Genomic DNA, 7,647 nt, shown 5'->3' with positions numbered 1-7,647 from the left:
TAATCCAGAATAACTAGGAGCAGTAAAGCAATTTACCCTTTGGAGAAAGTGGTGATAGATTTATGCATCATAACCTAACCACTTCAATATTTAATAGAAAAGTAAACAAAGGGAATAAACCCACAATTTAAAACAGAAACATACACAACATACATGCATACATAGAAATGACAATATGAATGGTTGTTTCCAGAATTCACATTATACACACCTTAAATTTAAAAAAGAAGCTCTCACTTTACTGTACTTGTCTCCAAAGTGAATACACTACTTCATACTTACTTAAATGCAAAATACCCTGGATATGTCCTACTTTACTGGAAATGTCTCTCATTTTTGCCTTAGTCTTATACAAGTGAGCTGTCGTCCCAATACTTAATTGTAACAAAGATCCTGTATTGATGAATCCAGTAGAACCTTCTCTATTTAGGGCCCTCCCTGGTGGTGCAAGCTGTTTGGAGTGCTGCACTGCAAAGCCAAGCTTAGCCATGACGGCTTCAGCACAAGTTCGATCCCCACTCTGGAAGTGACCCACATGGTGCAGCAGACCTCTCCTGCTCACCCACTGCTCCCCTCAGCAGTGTACCTTGTCGATCTGCCTGTTCTGCTCCCCACTCTGTTTCTGGTGAATCCTCTCACCACCCCTGCACCTCTGGCTGTACCCCATTTCCATATGCATAATACATAAATCCTTTTTTTTTAATTATTTTAAAATACCTTCTCTGTTAAAAAATATTAAATATAATAATTTTAAATAAATAAATTAGTCAATCAAGTAAATAAACATGGTGAGATCTTTGCTCTGAACTATGCAGGTGAAGCTCCCAGATAACACCTGGTACAAGTTCTGGGCTTACATTTTCTCTCTGTTTTTAACTGAAGTCCCAACTGAGCTCTCAGACTCACCTGTAGGGGGTCTCTGAGAAGATGACCACCGTGGGTGTCCAAAAACTTACATGTGTGGTAACTTCTGGATACTGAGGCTCGGTTCCCAGATAGGACAGCAGGAAGGTGGAAAAAACTGGTCTCTGAGCCTGACAAGGTGCTCAAAGACAGCAACCATGCCCGGTCCTGCCTAAGTCTCCATATGTGGAGGAATCACAGCCAAAGACATATTTACAGCTGCATCTATTTGCTCATTAAGCTCTGTTTCCATTGTTACTCCTGCCTCTAAGCACATCATTTCCCTCAGGGACATTGGTATAGACACAAAAGAAAAATTTCCAGCTGATTCTGTTCCTCAGAGGCTAGTGTAGAAGTCAGGTGAATCCAGTTTTGAATCCTTCCCATGTACACTTGCCTTCCAAAGTTCTAACCTTCTTGTACCCTATCCTTGTACCCTAAGTATTAATCTTAGCTTGTACCCTCTGTTAACAATTTATCCAAATCAAAGACTGTATATTCGTCTTCATTTGATCTCATGGATTCCAAATCATTGACAGGTGCCTGGGGAAGAGCTGGTCATCTCTCTGGAAAATTTGTGTTCCATTCTCAACATGGGAGAAGGGTGTGCTCCTCTACCATACACATGGGTCCTATCATCCTTGGCTTCATGATGCTTCTGACAAATTAATTAGGAGATTCATGCTGTAACACAAATCAGCATTTGTCATTTACTTCATTAAAAATTTAGCTAATTATAAAATGATGTAAAAATAAACTTTTTAATTAAAAAAAAATTTAGCTAATTATAGATGCTTGAAGATTTTTTGTGTACATAAACTAAACTTAGAACTTATAAACTGTTTCATTTAATTTTTACCAGATGATTTCTCTCATATATGGGATATAAAGAAATAAACAAAAGGAACAGACAAAACCAAATCAAAACAAACCCTCAAAATCCAAGTGCAGATTTAGGCTACACCAGGAGGGTGGATGTAGGTAACAAAGCAGGAGGAAGCCCAGTGGAGTACAGTGGAGGATTATGGGTAGCATGCATCTGAAGGGGTATGAACCCATTCCCCTACACCATGTACAGTGCTGTAAAAAAACAATGGTACCTCAATAAAGCTTCTTATAAAAATAAAAAATCCAAGAAGAATAAAACTGTTGTGAGCCTCAGATTAGACAAAGAGATGCAACAAATAGCTTGTTTGGGAAAGAACAGGGGAAGAAGCCACGGCAAATATTTAAGGTCATAAATATATATTAGGTCATAAATATATATAAGGAAATTTCTAAATATCAAAATGGTACTTGCTACTATAAGAACATAAAATTCCTTGGGAGATATTTGCAATGCAACTCTCAGAAAAATCTGAAAGTGACAAAGAGTTTGGGCAGCTAACAGCTGGCATTACTTAATAATTCAAATCCCCATAACCTATGACCTAGCAGGCCCATTGCTGTGCATATAACTTCTCACATGTGAGTAGCTATTTGTATTTGAGAATGTTTATAATGAAATTGTGTGGTATAGGCAAGAACAGATAGCTTGTATTTTCATTTCCTTCATTCCCAGTTATTTTTATTTCTCCTTTGAATTGTGGGTCCAACATTGTTCTTAAACTAGTTATCCCACATTTTATTTTTGGTATCTTGTTTCCCCTCTTCTTTTTATTTTATGTATCCCTTAAAAACTTTGGGGCTCTCCCTGGTGGCGCAACAGGTTGAAGCTCTCTGAAGTCACAGCAGCACAAGTTTGATTCCCAGCCAGGGAGCTGACCCACATGATATGGCAGACCTCTCCTGACCCGTCTGCTGCTCTCCTCAGTAGTGTATTTCAGTACATCTGCCTGTTCTGTTCCCCACTCTGTCTCTGGTGAATCGTCTCACCCACCACACCTCTCGCCTGTACCCCAGTTCTGTAAGCATAAATAAATAAATCTTTAAAAAAATTTAATTAAAAAAACTTACTATACTTACTGTGGTTTTTATTTATAATGCTTCTTCTATCTTTTAATCTCATGATTGATTTCCTTCTTTTTCTAAGTGTTTACTTTTGTCAGTGAGATGCTTTGTGTTACTTTCTGATGCTATTATTTTCCTTTATAGACACTCCTTTAATATTTCTTGCAAGACTAGTTCAATGGTGATGAATTTCTTGAACTTTTTTTTTTTTTTTGGTCTGAAAAGGTCATTATTGCTCCTTCAGTTCTGAATAGTAACCTTCTTGACAATGTGTTCATTGCTAAAAGTTTTTTTTTCTCTCTCTCATTTCAGCACTTTCAATATTTAATCCCACTCCCTTCTGGCCTGAAAAGTTTTATTTGAAAAAGCCATTGCTACTTCTTATGAGGGTTCCCTTGATGGAACATGTTTTTTTTCTTGCTTTTAGGATTTCCCATTTTACTTATAAAGTGATTTAGTGTGGATCTGTTGGCTTCATCTTGGTGAAGCTGCTTCCTGGATCTGGATATCTGTTTTCTTCTCCATGATAAGAACATTCTCAGTCATTGTTTCTTCAAATAGAATTCTCTATCTCTCCCTCTTTCTCTTTCTTTTTCCTTCCTTTCCCCCCACCCTCCTTCCTTCCTTCTTTTACCAGTATAGTGCAATTGATATTCTTCTTAGATCATACTTTCTCTTAACTAGCTTTGATTTTTAAAATACTTCTTTTTAGTGATCTGTTTAGATAGCTTATACTACCTTATCTTCCAGCTCACTCATTTTTTTCGGTGGCTTCATCTATTGTACTATTGAGTTCCTCTCTGTTTTATTGGTTTGGATGTTGTGTTCTTGACTATGTAGCTTCTATTTACAACTTCCTTATATCTTCTGGGTTTTGTTTGCTGTAGCACACATTTTGCTGATCCATTCTTTCCTCACTTTTGATGAACAACTTTATTGCCATTGCTTTGAATTTTCATCATGCAGTTAACTCATTTTTGTTTCAGTAGGGTTCTATTCTTCTGGACTATTGTCTGGTTCTATCGTTGGGGAAATACTCCTCAGTCTCCTTATTTGGTTTGTCCTAATTTTTATTTGTATTTGAATAAATAGATCTCTCCTAATCTGGTCGATTGAACTTGTGTTAGAAATGATGATACAAGCTGCCTGGCTCACATTTATGAGAACCACAACAGTGGCAACTGTGTTGCTGGATCAACCTGCCTGCAGGTGGGGGACATGTTTCTCTTTTCCCCTCAAACCTCGGAAACATAAAGAGATACACAAGTATAGCATCAATAAGCACTAGCTCTAGGTAGACAAAGGGGAACTCAGAGATGTTCATGGGGAGATTGTTCCTTTCCTACGCCTCTGAATGATGTTTTAATCTAGGAGATGGAAGCCATTCGAGTTTGGTCTGGGCACCCATCAAGCTGCTCTTTTTGTGCTGGTTCCTATGAAAATGGGCCTAAAGCAGAATCGATAGATCATATTGCAGATTTATTCTCAATGTTTGGAAAATCTTCCATACTGTCTTCATAGAAACTGGAAAAATCTACATTCCAACCATCAGTGTATGAGGGTTCCATTCTCTCCATACCCTTGCCAATACTTGTCATTTGTTTTTTTAAAAATATGAATGATTTGTGTGTGTAAGAAGGTATCTCATTGTGGTTTTTATTTGTATTTTTCCCTCATGATAGGTCATGATTCTTATCCTTTCATATGGCTATGGATATTTGAATGCCTTCTTTGAGGAAATATCTGTTTACCTTTCGTGCCATCTTATTAGTAGTAGTAGTAGTAGTAGCAGTAGTAGTAGTAGTATTCTTTTTGTTGAGGTGTATGAGTTCTCTGTAGATCTTATTTTCTTGAGGTTTGTTGTGTCCCTTGGAGGAGGAGAGCGCAGTATCTATTTACTACTCCCCATGAACCCAGTTGTTGCTTTCTTTTTTTAAAATGATAGATAGATAGATAGATAGATAGATAGATAGATAGATAGATAGATAGATAGATAGATAGATAGATAGATAGATAGATAGAGGTATAGATATAAAAATAGACACATCATTCTTCCTTTTTGTATGATGCCTGCTTTCTCCTCTCAGGTGTAATCCCTGCAAAATTCCCACCATCTACTCACCCATACACCATCACCATAGCCCCTTGTGTAAGAACTCTTTTCCTCCCTTGTTTTGACCCCTCTCCCAACCCCTCCCCTACAGAATGTCTCTGATTAACAGTTGACTGTTTATTTTGTTTTTATTATAATTACTTTTTTCCTGGTCCCTTATTTGGTGCCACTACATTCCTCCTATTAGTGAAACCATCCAGTTTGGTTTTATGTTAATGTGATGTTGGCTTCATAGAAATATTTGGTAGTATTCCTTCTTTCTCGATATTTTGAATCAGTTCATGTAGCACAGGCACTGGTTCATTTCTGAACGTTTGGTAGAATTCATTTGTGAGGCTGTCTGGGCCTTGGCTTTTGTTTTCAAGAAGTGTCTCTATTTCACTGATAGTAATTGGTCTGTTTCGCTGTGCTATTTCTTCTTTATGTAGCTTTTGATGATTTTATTGTTCTAGGAATTTGTCCATCTCTTCTGCATTGTTGAACTTGTTTGCATATAAATGTTCAGAGTAATCACTGATTATTCTTTTGATTTCTACCAAGTCTGTTGTAATTTCTTACCTTTCATTTGTGGTCCCATTTATTTGTTTTTTCTCCTTTTTTCTTTGTGAGCCTGGCTGGAGGTTTGTAATTTTGTTTATTTATTTACTTATTTATTTTAAGAAACAATGTTTGGTTTCATTGATCTTTTGAATGATTTTTTAAATTTCTATTTTGCTTATTTGTGCTTTGATTTTTATTATTTCCTTTCTTCTACTGGTTTTGGTGTTTTGTGTTGTTCTTTTTCTAATTCTTTGAGATGGGAGATTAAATCTCTTTGAATTCTCTCTTGTTTCTTGATGAGTCTATTGCTGACACAAGCTATGCAACCGACAAATTCCAGATATGTTATGAGAGAGGTGATTAAGTTCCTCTTTGTAAAATATTATTTACAAGGATACAACTTGATCATTTTATGCAATATAACCTGAATGTTGACTGTTATATACATTTTATAAAATCTAGTTAGTGAGGTAGTACTATTATGAAATCTATAACTCATTGTAATAGTGGGGACTGAAAGAATTCATGTTCTGTCTACAGATATAATACCAGTAAGGAATGGACCCAGATTGGAGTTCCATCAGGATGCTTTCAGCTCTAAAAATGTCAGTGGTGGCCCTCCCTGGTAGCGCAGCGGGTTAAAGCACAGCACTGAGAATCTAAAGCCGCTTCCACATGAGTTCGATTCCCACCTGCCCGGGAGGTGACCACATGGTGTGGCAGACCTCTCCTGACCCGCCCGCTGCTCCCCTCAGCAGTGTACTTCGTCGATCTGTCTGTTCTGTCTCTGGAGAAGCCTCTCACCACCCCTGAGCCTCTGGCCTGTACCCCACTTCCATATGCACAAATAAATCTTTAAAAAAAAAAAAGTCAGTGGTTCCCAAACAAATGATTTTGCCCTTGAAGATAACTGGCAATGTTTAAAGTGATGTTGAATAAATATAATGCAAATGACAGCATACATAACACTATGTTATAGGACATAGTCATATGTCAATTATCATATTTAATAAGAGAATGTGAGAAATCTTATTCTAGACCAGCACCACAAAAATTCAAAATATATATAATTCATCAGCAGGTCCTGATGAGTTCAGAGATTTTAACAAGCTCCTGGGTGATGTTGATGCTGCAGATCTTGGTGTGAGGACTATTCAAAAGTCTGGTCCTGTGTTGAGTCAGGTAAATGTAGTACTAGACCTTTGAACCAAAATTGTCTTTGCATGCATTTTGAAGGAGTAGTATGTTCACTCATTCCAGACATGGTTAAAAATTTTTTGTTTTAATTATGTTACGTAGTGACCTTTTGAATACCATCAATAATATATTTTCAAAAAGGATTCTTTCTTTTAAGGGCTCTTGGAGAGTAAGACCCTCCAAAAGATGTCCACTTCTAGTAACTTTGAATTTGTTTTTTTACAATAAGGAGTATTAAGGTAGAAGATTAAATAAAGTTCTGACTTTAAAATAAGAAGATTGCCCAGATACATATGTACACATAAATATGTGTTTCATGTCTGTTTTGGATGCATTAAGTAGGCATGTCTCTCTCTAGTCCTCTCTTTATACATACATTTCCCTATATGTTATACAAATGTGTTACATCGATATGTCTATCCATCTCCATATATCAAATTCTATAGTATCCATAAGGTATTTAAATAGAAAAGAATGACAGACCAAAGTAAAAACTGTGGTTTCAGTTTTCCTCTGTAATAAACTTACATAAATGGCTTGAGTAGCCAAGTATAGTATTTTTTCATTTCATGACTGTTCTTTAAAGAAGACTAGAGAAAATTTACTGGGGATGATATATGTCATTTGAGAAGAAATATTATTAGGAAATTGATATTGTTCTATGAACAAAATGGGAAATTATAAGCATCTGTGAACCATAATTTGGGAAAAACATTTGAAAAACAGAAAAGTGGGCAATGGCAAAAACTGTATGTCAGAGCAGAAAGCATAATAAAGTGAGTTACTTAAACTATATAGAAAAGTTGAGGTTAATGAAATGCTAATTACAGGAATAAATAGAAAGAACAGGTTCTACTTTCACAATCTGCTCAAAGATGAACAATTTCTGGCTTCTGTATTCAGAGGCACTTTGTCAGACCAAAGTAAGAGGAGATTTTGTAGTT

This window comes from Condylura cristata, unplaced genomic scaffold, assembly GCF_000260355.1.
Source record: "Condylura cristata isolate star-nosed mole 26May11 unplaced genomic scaffold, ConCri1.0 scaffold00025, whole genome shotgun sequence".
Classification (NCBI taxonomy): Eukaryota; Metazoa; Chordata; class Mammalia; order Eulipotyphla; family Talpidae; genus Condylura; species Condylura cristata.
Note: the sequence above shows the minus strand (reverse complement) of the source record.